Raw genomic sequence first — 11,621 nt, forward strand, 5'->3', positions numbered from 1 at the left:
ATATCTCAAGGGGAAAGATCTAATGGAGGACACATAATATTACCAGATGTCTATAAAGCAAGTGTCATAAAAAATATTTGATACTGGTTAAAAGAAGAGGAATGTAGATCAGTGATAAGCTAGAGAAATAAGGGGGGGGGAAGAAATTTCAAACAGTAAGTCTAGCTTTTGATAAACCCAATAATATAAATTATTAAGGATAGAATTTTATTTTTGATAAGTACTCATGGGAAATCTGGAATGCAATTTAGCAGAAATTATCATTTGATCAACGCATACCACAATTAAACTTCAACTGTAATAACAAAATATCAAAAATATATGGGAAATTGACACAAAATTATATAATACCAAGAGCACTCACCAAAAGTGAAGTTTTCAAAAGAATTGTATACTATAAATGAGCACATGAAAACATGTTCCAAATTCCTAATAGCAAGGAAAAAGCAAATTAACAGCTCTGAGATTTCATCTCACATCCTGAAATTTGGCAAAGATGGCAAAAAAACCTAGGAACAATCAATATTGGAGGTGCTGTGGGAAGGAAAGGACATGAGCCTATTGTTAGTAAAAAGGTGAAGTTGATAAATGGTGCCCAATTGGTAAATGATCTAAGGATATCAACAGGGAGTTTTCAAGAGAAGAAATTCGGTATCTATATCTTTATGAGGGAGCAGGAGATGCTCCAAATTACTAATAATTGGAGAAATAAAAATTAAAGTAGTTCTGAGATTCCATCTCATATTCATCAAATTGGCAAAGATAACATAAAAGAAAAATGTAAATATTGGAGGAGCTTTGTAAAAAAAGAATGCAATCCCTAATTGATATATTGATATAAAAATCAAAGGATATGAAAAGGCAATTTTCAGAAAAAGAAATCAAAGCTATCTATGGTCAAATAAAAATGCTCTAAATCAATATTTATTTGTTATTATTCAGGAGTGTCAGTTGTATCTGACTCTTCTTGACTCCATTTAGGGTTTTCTTGACAAAGATATTAGAGTGGTTTACCATTTCCTTCTTCAACTCATTTTACAGATGAGCAACTGAGATAAATGGGGTTAAGTGACTTGCCCAGGATTACACAGCTAGTAAGCATCTGAGACCAGATTTGAACTCAGAAACATGAGTCTTCCTGACGCCAAATCTGGTATGCCACCAACATGCCCAAATCACTATTGATTAGAGAAATGCAAATTAAAGCAAATATGAGGTATTGCCTCATACCTATTAGTTTGGGTAACTTGACAGAAAAGGAATATGGAGGGGAAGTAAAAAAAAATTAGGACATTAATGCACTGTTGGAGTGGAATGGAGTTGTGAACAAACATTCTGGAGAATGATTTGGAACTATACCCAAAGGAATATCAAACTGTGTAAAGCCTCTGACCCAGCAATACTGCTAGGAAAGGCTAAGGTCCTACACTGAATCCAGGGCCATTATCAGTTGCCCTGACTTTCATCTTGCTGTTGGACTTCTGTGACTCTGTAAGGGAGTATAAGGCTGATGACTTTGTGCAACTTTGCCTTACTTAAATCTAATTTATGTTCAGGTCAAGACATTACTCTATAATGTCACTGGTCCTTTTCAAAATGAAGCCTGCACAATAATAATACTGCTACTAGATCTGTATCCCAAAGAAATCAAATAAAAAGGGGAAACATATTTTACATTATAAAAAATATTAACAGCTCTTATGTGGTGGCAAAGAACTGACCATTGAAGGGATGCCTATGAATTGGGGAATGATGGAACAAGTTGTGGCATATGATTGTGATGGAATACTATTGTGCTATCAGAAATGATGAAAACTGTTTCAGAAAAAAAAGTGAAAAGATTTTTATGAACTGATTCAAAGTAAATGAACAGATCCAAGAGACCATTAAAAATGCATAGTACCAGCAATTTTGTACAGTGATCAACTGTGAATGATTTGGCTATTCAATGCAATGATCCATGACAACTCCAGAAAGAGAATTGATGAAATGTGAGTTGATATTGAAGCATAGTTTTTCACTTTTTAAAAGTTTCTTACTTTTTTTTATAACATAGCTAATATGTTAATACATTTTGCATGATTTCATATAGATGTCACTTTTCTTGCCTTCTCAATAAGTGGGGGGAGGTGGAAGGATGGAAATTAATTCAAAACTCAAACCATTTAAAAAACAAATGTAAATAATAATTTTAAAGTAAAAACTATATTTTACACAAATATTCCTTGCCATTGTTGTGACACCACATGTTTTAAAAGTAGAATAGGGCAAGTAATTAAGAAGATCATCCACAATGATCAGGTGGGATTTATACCAGGAATGCAAGGATGGTTCAACATTAGGAAAAACATCCACATAATTGACCATATCAACAGTCTAACAAACAAAAATCACATGATTATCTCAATAGATGCTGAAAAAGCCTTTGACAAAATACAGCATCCATTCCTATTGAAAACACTGAAAAGTATAGGAATAGAAGGACCTTGCCTAAAAATAATAAACAGTATATACCTAAAACCATCAACAAACATCATATGCAATGGGGATAAATTAGAAGCCTTCCCAATAAGATCAGGAGTAAAACAAGGATGCCCATTATCACCTCTATTATTCAACATCATACTAGAAACACTAGCAGTAACAATTAGAGAAGAAAAAGAAATTGAAGGTATCAAAATAGGCAATGAGAAGACTAAGCTATCACTCTTTGCAGATGATATGATGGTATACTTAAAAAATCCTAGAGAATCAACTAAGAGGCTGGTAGAAATAATCAACAACTTTAGCAAAGTGGCAGGATACAAAATAAATGCACATAAATCATCAGCATTTCTATACATTTCCAACACATTAGAACAGCAAGAGGTAGAAAGAGAAACACCATTTAAAATCACCCCAGACAATATAAAATACTTGGGAATCTATCTACCAAAACAAACACAGGAATTATACAAAAACAACTACAAAACACTTTCCAAACAAATGAAACTGGATCTAAACGATTGGAAAGCTATTGATTGTTCATGGGTAGGATGAGCTAACATAATAAAAATGACCATTCTACCCAAATTAATTTACCTATTTAGCACCATACCTATCAAACTACCAAAAAACTTCTTTACTGAATTAGAAAAAACTAATACAAATTTCATTTGGAATAACAAAAGATCAAGAATATCAAGGGAAATAATGAAAAAAATGTGAAGGAAGGGGGCCTAGCAGTACCAGATATTAAACTATACTATAAAGCAGCAGTCATCAAAACAATATGGTACTGGGGCAGCTGGGTAGCTCAGTGGATTGAGAGTCAAGCCTAGAGATGAGAGTTCCTAGGTTCAAATCCGGCCTCAGACACTTCCCAGCCGTGTGACCCTGGGCAAGTCACTTGACCCCATTGCCTACCCTTGCCACTCTTCTACCTAGGAGCCAATACACAGAAGTTAAGGGTTTTAAAAAAAACAATATGGTACTGGCTAAGAGACAGAAGGGAGGATCAGTGGAATAGACTTGGGGTTAATGACATCAGCAAGACAGTGTATGATAAACTCTAAGAGCCAAACTTTTGGGATATGAATCCACTATTTGACAAAAACTGCTGGGTAATTTGGAAAACAATATGGGAGAGATTAGGTTTAGATCAACATCTCACACCCTACACCATGATAAATTCAGAATGGGTGAATGACTTGAATATAAAGAGGGAAACTATAAATAAGTTAAGTGAACACAGAAGAGTATACTTGTCAGATCTCTGGGAAAGGAAAGATTTTAAAACCAAGCAAGATTTAGAGAAAATTACAAAATGTAAATTAAATGGTTTTGATTATATTAAACTAAAAAGCTTTTGTACAAACAAAAACAATGTAGTCAAAATCAGAAGGTAAACAACAAATTGGGAAAAAATCTTTATAACAAAAAACTGACAGGGGTCTAATTACTCAAATATACAAGGAGTTAAATCAATTGTATAAAAAATCAAGCCATTCCCCAATTGATAAATGGGCAAGAGACATGAAAAGGCAATTTTCAAGTAAAGAAATCAAGAGTATCAATAAGCACATGAGAAAGTGTTCTAAATCTCTAATAATTAGAGAAATGCAAATCAAAACAACTCTGAGGTATCACCTCACACCTAGCAGATTGGCTAAACTGAGAGAAGGGGAGAGTAATAAATGCTGGAAGGATTGTGGCAAAATTGGGACATTAATGTATTGCTGGTGGAGTTGTGAAATGATCCAACCATTCTGGCTGGCAATTTGGAACTATGCTCAAAGGGCTATAAAAGAATGCCTGCCCTTTGATCTAGCCATACCATTATTGGGTTTGTACCCCAAAGAGATCATAGATAAACAGACTTGAACAAAAATATTTATAGCTGCGCTTTTTGTGGTGGCAAAAAACTGGAAAATGAGGGTATGCCCTTCAGTTGGGGAATGGCTGAACAAATTGTGGTATATGCTGGTGATGGAATACTATTGTGCTAAAAGGAATAATGAACTGGAGGAATTCCATGTGAATTGAAAAGACCTCCAGGAACTGATGCAGAGCGAAAGGAGCAGAGCCAGAAGAATATTGTACACAGAGACTGATATACTATGGTAAAATAGAATGTAATGGACTTCTGTACCAGCAGCAATGCAATGACACAAGACAGTTCTGAGGGATTTATGGTAAAGAACGCTACCTACATTCACAGGAAGGACTGCAGGAGAGGAAACATAGAAGAAAAGCCACTGCTTGAACGCATGGGTTGAGGCGGACATGATTGAGGATGTGGACTCGAAACTACCACACCAATGCAACTAACAGCAATTTGGAAATAGGTCTTGATCAATGACACATGATAAAACCAGTGGAAATGTTTGTTGGCCATGGGTAGGCGGTGGGTGCGGGGGGGGGGGGGTGAAGGGGAAAGTAGGAGCATGAATCATGTAACCATGTTAAAAACGAATATTAATAAATGTTTTAAAAAAAGTAGAATAGGTTTCTATCATAGATATAAAATATTCTAGCTTTCTTACTAGAGCACAATTTTATAAATTTGCAGTATATGAATAAGTTATGAGTATAAAACTAAGTCAAAGGCTTTGTGATAAGCAACAAGGAAAGCATCTAGGTTGTTGTTATGGTATTTAAGGGACAACTTGTTGAGTAGTTACTGAATTGCTAAATTGCTGTTTACATCCCCAGAACATTTTTGTCTTTAGTCTATTTCAAGAACAGTTGTAGCATGAAGATGGGAGGTTCTGCGTTCAAATGTGACCTTAGACACTTCTTAGCTGTGTGACCCTGGGCAGGTCACTTAACCCCAGTTGCCTCTCCCTTACTACTCTTCTGCCTTGGAACCAACACTTAGTATCAATTCTAAGACAGAAGGTAAGGATTTTTTAAAAACACACATACATAGTGTGTGCTTGCTTTAGTGGTCAGTACTACCTGCAATTAAGAATTTCTAGAAGATAGAGTACTGGTATGACTTATTCTAATGTATCCTTACATCTTTCAATACTAATAGTGCCTGGCATATAAGTATTTAATGAATGTTTTATCTATTTATCTATTTATTTATCAATATATCATCTATCTATCATCACTTACTCTACAATCTTTTGTGTCAAGCTCATCACCACAATGATGTTGCTAAAAACCAGTCTACAATCCTCTATCTCTCAATTTATTTATTGCTTATGGGAGCATACTGGCTGAGATACGGATTTAATCAGTGATATTATCAGAGCCTAATTTGTTGGTTTAATGAATATTTTTTGAGTAACAATATTTCCATTTAGAGTTATTATTTCTTAGCTGTCTTCAGTTAAGAAAAACACTATCAAGACCCAAATTTCTCTTACTCATGTCTCTTTTAGATTGTAAATTCAGGGATTGTCTATATTATTTCCCTTGTTCAAGACCTGTGGTTATGCTATAGTATTATCTATACAAAACAGTGGGCAAAGAGAAATATAATAGTAGTAGCTAACATTTGTATAGCACTTACAATATGCTAGACACTGTGCTAAATACTTTACAATTATTATTTCATTTGATCTTCATAATAACTCTGTCTAGTAGGTAAGTGCTATCATTATCTTCGTTTTTCAGATGAAAAAATTGAGGCAAATAGAAGTTAAATGACTTCCACAAACTGGCACATCTAGTAAGTGTCTGAAGCCAAGTTTGAACTCAGGTCTTCCTGACTCCAGCTCTGGCATTATTCAATACAATTCAATACTGAATAATCTATGCTCTACTTCCTCTTGCCTGATTATCAGATAGAGAGTTGGATAAGGTTAAGAGTAAAGTGGAGGTAGAACCTTCCTTTTAGGAAAGTCAGACTCACATTTGAAGGCTTTATTTAGGATTCCACCAGTAACTACTTTATCAATGCACTGAGTGATGCAATTTCAGCAAGAGTTCCTAAATAGCTACAATTGGTCTTTTTTTTAAAAAAAAAAAACAACTTACTTTCTGTCTTAGTTTCAATTCTAAGACATAAGAGCAACAAGGTCTAGGTAATTGAGGTTAAGTGACTTATCCAGGGTCATACAGTTAGGAAGCGTTTGAGATCAGATTTGAACCCAGGTCTTCCCTACTCCAGGCTTGATGCTACACACACTGTGCTACCTAACTGCCCCTCAGCTGGTCTTGAATACGACAGAAAATAGAGGTTTGGTGAGGTTCCTGGGCGCAGCACCTTGACATTAAATTCTACCTGCAAAGAAAAGGAAAAGGAAAAAGAAAAGCAGCATTATTAAAGTAATACTTTTGTTGGTGTTTAGTCTGTGCCTAATAAAGTCTTATTGACTGATTCTTCCCTTTGATAAACTCCTGGAAAATGTTGTTTATCCTCATTGCCTCCACTTTCTCACCTCCAAGTCTTCAACTCCTTGCCATCTGCTTCTGACTGTATTCATTCAATTGAAACTGCTCTCTCCAAGAAATGATAAGCAAGATGATTTCAGAAAAAGCTGGAAAGAACCACAAGAACTGATGCAGAGTGAAATAAATAGAACGGAGACACATTGTACACAGTAACAGGAATATTGTTTGATGATCATCTGTAACAACTTAGCTACTCTCAGCAATGCAATGATCTGGGACTGTTCTGAAAGACTTATGATGGAGAATGCTATCTAACTCCAGAGAAAAAACTCTTGGAGTTATAACTCACATCAGTATATCTTTGGTTTTGTTTTAGAGCTATGTATGAGTGTGCTCTTACAACAATGACCAATATGAAAAGGTGCTTTGCATGACAATTTAAACATTTTTATTAAATTTTAAAAAAAGAAACTGCTCTCTCTAAGTTTCCCAATGATTTCTTTATTGCAAAATCTAATGACCTTTTTTTTGTTCCTCATTCTTTTTGACCTTGCTGCAGCATTTGCCCCTGTTAAACACTTCTTTCTTTTTTTTTTCCTCCGGATACTCTTTCTTCCCTTGACTGTTGTGTCATTGCTGTCATGGGTCTTTTCTTATCTGACCAATTTAACCAATCCTCTTTTGTTTTTATCATTCATATCTTCCCTGGTTTTTTCTTTTTTTTCTTTCTTTGTACCCCTAGTACTTAGGCATAGCAGGTGCTTAATAAATGTTTATTGACCCACTGGTTTGCTGCTGCTGAATAAATAGCAAAGTGAAACTATAAATGTGAATTCTTTGACTATAAGCCCATCACTCTTTCCATGATATCACGCTCCCTCCTAGCAAGAGTGGGCAATGTTCTAGATGGGGACTAATGAGTGGCTCAGTGGACTAAGAGCCAGGTCCAGAGATGAGACATTTTGGGTTCAAATCTGGCCTCAGACACTTCCTAGCTGTGTGATCCTGGGCAAGTCACTTGACCACCCTTGCCCAGCCCTTACCATTCTTCTGCTTTAGAACCAATATACAGTATTGATTCTAAGATGGGAGGTAAGAGTTATTTTTTAAAAAAGAAAGAAAGAAAAGAAATGTTATAGAAGGGATTTTTCTCATCTACAAAATGAAGTGATTGAAACATATTATCTCTAAGGTCCCTTCTAGCTCTAAAATTCTTTGACTCAGAATGGAGGAGAATGGTGGAGGACTAAAAGCAGAATTGCTTCACAAAACAGTCATGATATGAGAAAGACAAAGAAGCCTGTCCTGAACCTTAGGATAAAATTCTTCTCAATTACCAAGAAGCTGAGGTGCATTTTGTTTGGCTATTTGTTGGTGTGTGAAACTGAGAATACCACATGTAAATCATGTCCACAGGCAAGAAAGACTCATATTTTGCTAATTTAGCAAAAACTAAGACAGAAGAGAGTACAAGTATCCTTTCTACATTGAGACTTTCCCTATCATGGTTTCAATATATCAATATATAAGAAATTAAATGGGAATTTGGGGGGTGTTTTTGTAGAAGCTGCAGATGACACTGTAAAAAGGAATTTTTTTTAAATTTTTTTTAAACCCTTGTACTTCGGTGTATTGTCTCATAGGTGGAAGAGTGGTAAGGGTGGGCAATGGGGGTCAAGTGACTTGCCCAGGGTCACACAGCTGGGAAGTGGCTGAGGCTGGGTTTGAACCTAGGAACTCCTGTCTCTAGGCCTGACTCTCACTCCACTGAGCTACCCAGCTGCCCTAAAAGGAATTTTTTTATTCCTTTTTTAATTTAACAGGGGACCTGGAGGCCCCCTTACCATAGAGATGTGTAGGGATTAACCAGCACACAGTGACAAGAAGTAGAAACCACAGAGACAGGAAGGAGAAACCATCCAGACAGAAAGGAGGAACCATTGAGACAGGAAGTGAGGCAGGAAGAGAGTATAAAAGGGGGCCAATGTCAGTTGTGGGGAAGTTAGCTTCTGGGAATGTGTTGGGTTGGTGGTTGGCATTTAGTTGCTGGAATATAAAGGTAGACCTAAACTTACTGAGAGGGATTTTTGGCTTTTGCTTTTAGGGTTTTTTTTTGGTTTTGGGGCTTGGGGCTTTTGGTTTGAGCTATTAGGATTTTTTTTTCTTTCTTGGACTTTTTGGAAAGTGGCTAGTCTTCTTTGACAGACCTAATGTAATGCAGGACTTATGCAAGATCTCTTACATTTGCAAATTACCCTAGGCAGTCCTGGCAGTTAGGAGAATGGAACTTTGGCCCAGAAGGTGCCAGTCCCAAGAAAGACCTGACAGTTTGAGCTGGGACTATAAATACCCCTGCAGAACCAACCTGGGGGTTCTGATTTCCTTGACCTCACCCAGACACCAAGCTACCTCTGGACTTCCCTTGGGGACCCTGGGTTGAGGGAGGTGGATCATGGGTAGGAAATTAGATTAGGTCAGCCTAGCAACAGGGACACCCCTAAACCAAATCATCAACCTCATCTGTCTAGCTGGTGGATCACTTAACATCAGGGCAGTGAAATTATCTTTGGCTGAGAGGTTGGTTCCCTCAGCCTGATCTTACCTTCTAGGTCCATTGCCAACACTGACCAGTCACCCTTAGCAATAGCTTCTCCAGACCCTAAACCCTCTTTCCTCAGCTTTTCCTCCTCTGTTTAAATAAAACCCTTAGCCTGAAAATGTGCGCTTCTGTAGTTAATTGTAACGTCAACCTAGGCTAAGGGGCTGAGGAGAGGGGAGAATAGCAATCACTTGACTCCAAGGAAGTACTGGCCAGGCATCCATTTTATTCAGGAAGTGTGTGACCTTCACTTCCTGTTGGTTACTACTTTCACTCCAGCAGGGAGGGGCTCTTCACTCTCCATGTTAAAGAAGCCTACAGACAGCAGGGCGACTGACTGGGCATCACAGCTCAGGCAACACATCCCTGGCAGTCCCAAATCACCAGCTGCAGTAGTTACAAGTTCCCTGGCCAGGTGACTTCACCAGTACCACCAGCTCCCCTGTTATCAGCCACATTACCCCCTTTATTACACTAATTAGGGTTGAATTAAACATTGTTTGGGTTGGTTTTGATTGGGCTGGATTGGGTTAGAACTTTGTGGGGTGGTTGTTAGTTATAGGTAGATATAGGCAGTTTTAGGTAGTAATTATAGGTAGTTATAGGGTAACTAGTATAGACATTAGGAAATTTTCTTTCTCTACTTCTTTCCTATATTTCTTTCCTTTGCTATATTTATTTTACTATCTCTATTTTAATTAAACTAAATTTTTAAATTATTAAAAGCTGCTTTCTTATTTTGTCAAAACTCCTAATTTAACCCTTACCACACACAAAGGCCAGCAGATGACAGAAAAAAATCAGAAACTCAGAAATGCATAAAATATATGTATAATATTATATAAACATATTTTTATCTTTTAACACTATAAGTATACATAATTTCTTTTTTAAAGTTAGATTAAGTAAAAAGTTGGTTTGCAAAAAGAATGAAGAAAGCTGGCAGATGATACCTAGGGGCTAGAAATGTAGAGATATCTTTAAAAGTTTAGTAACTCATAAATGCATAAAATGGATACGCTGTGATATTAATATTATGTGTATATTATGTATTTTAATGAACAGCTACACAGTTTTTCTTCTTAAAATTAAATTTGTAGTCAAATAATTGCAGTTCTATACATTGGTTTTGGAATGTCAAGAATGTTCATGGCAATCTCTCAGAAAACATCCATTGGTGACCAAAATTTTTTTGTGAATTTTCCAGATCACAAAGGCAGGTTTCCTTAACCCCTGCAATGCAGAAGGGACATCTATCATTTCTGCCTATAGATTTAGAGAAAGTGAAACAATTTTTACTTCACTCAAGTGAGTGGAAGCTAGGTGGCACAATAGTTAGTGTGCCAAGCCTAGAGACAGGGAGACTCATCTTCATGAATTCAAATCTGGCCTCAGATACTTACTGTTTTCCTTAGTTTCTTCATTTGTAAAATGAGCTGGAGAAAGAAATGGCAAATCATTTCAGTATCTTTGCTAGGTTATAGATTTAGAGCTAAAGGAAAATTTAGAAAGACCATCTTGATGAGGGTTGGCAGTGGTAAATTATGTTTTAAAACCTTAGAAATGCTTTGAAATCCATTTTTTTTAATGGTGCTTTTAGATCTTATGCTTTTTACTAGTTAGCAGAAAAGTATATATCACCCTGTGGTTTCTCAGTTGATAAGAGCTTGGAAGGCCAAGCCTGAAGAGAGAGGGGATCATCTGAACTAGGAGACTTTATTATCTTTGATAAGAATTTTCAGGGTTGAGAAAGGATACCTAAGCACCCAAATAACCTTGAAAGTCCAATAGGACCTCGGAGGGAACATCCCCAAGCTGTACCAGGGATCTTTGCACTCTTTCCCTGCCCTTTCCCTTAGAATGTCCCTTGAACACCCAGGAGAAGAATAATTTGAGGGAGGATAGAGAATTCCCAGGATAGGAGGAGGGCAATACTCCAGACCCACAATAAAACTAGCAACTTGAAACCCTGCTTTGGTTTTTCCATGACCCTGGCTACAATATCTGTAACATCCTCGAATAAACATTTTCATGCCTTGAGATGAAGGGGTCTGAGCTGCACTTCTTGGGTCAAAAACTAGCATTCACTCTCTCCCACAAAACTTGCTCTCTCATAACAATCTAACCCAATTCCCTTATTTTACTGATGAGGAAACTCAGACTCAGAGAGATTAATTGACCTTTTCAGTGTCACATA

This window comes from Gracilinanus agilis, chromosome 4 (genome assembly GCF_016433145.1).
Source record: "Gracilinanus agilis isolate LMUSP501 chromosome 4, AgileGrace, whole genome shotgun sequence".
NCBI classification, from domain to species: domain Eukaryota; kingdom Metazoa; phylum Chordata; class Mammalia; order Didelphimorphia; family Didelphidae; genus Gracilinanus; species Gracilinanus agilis.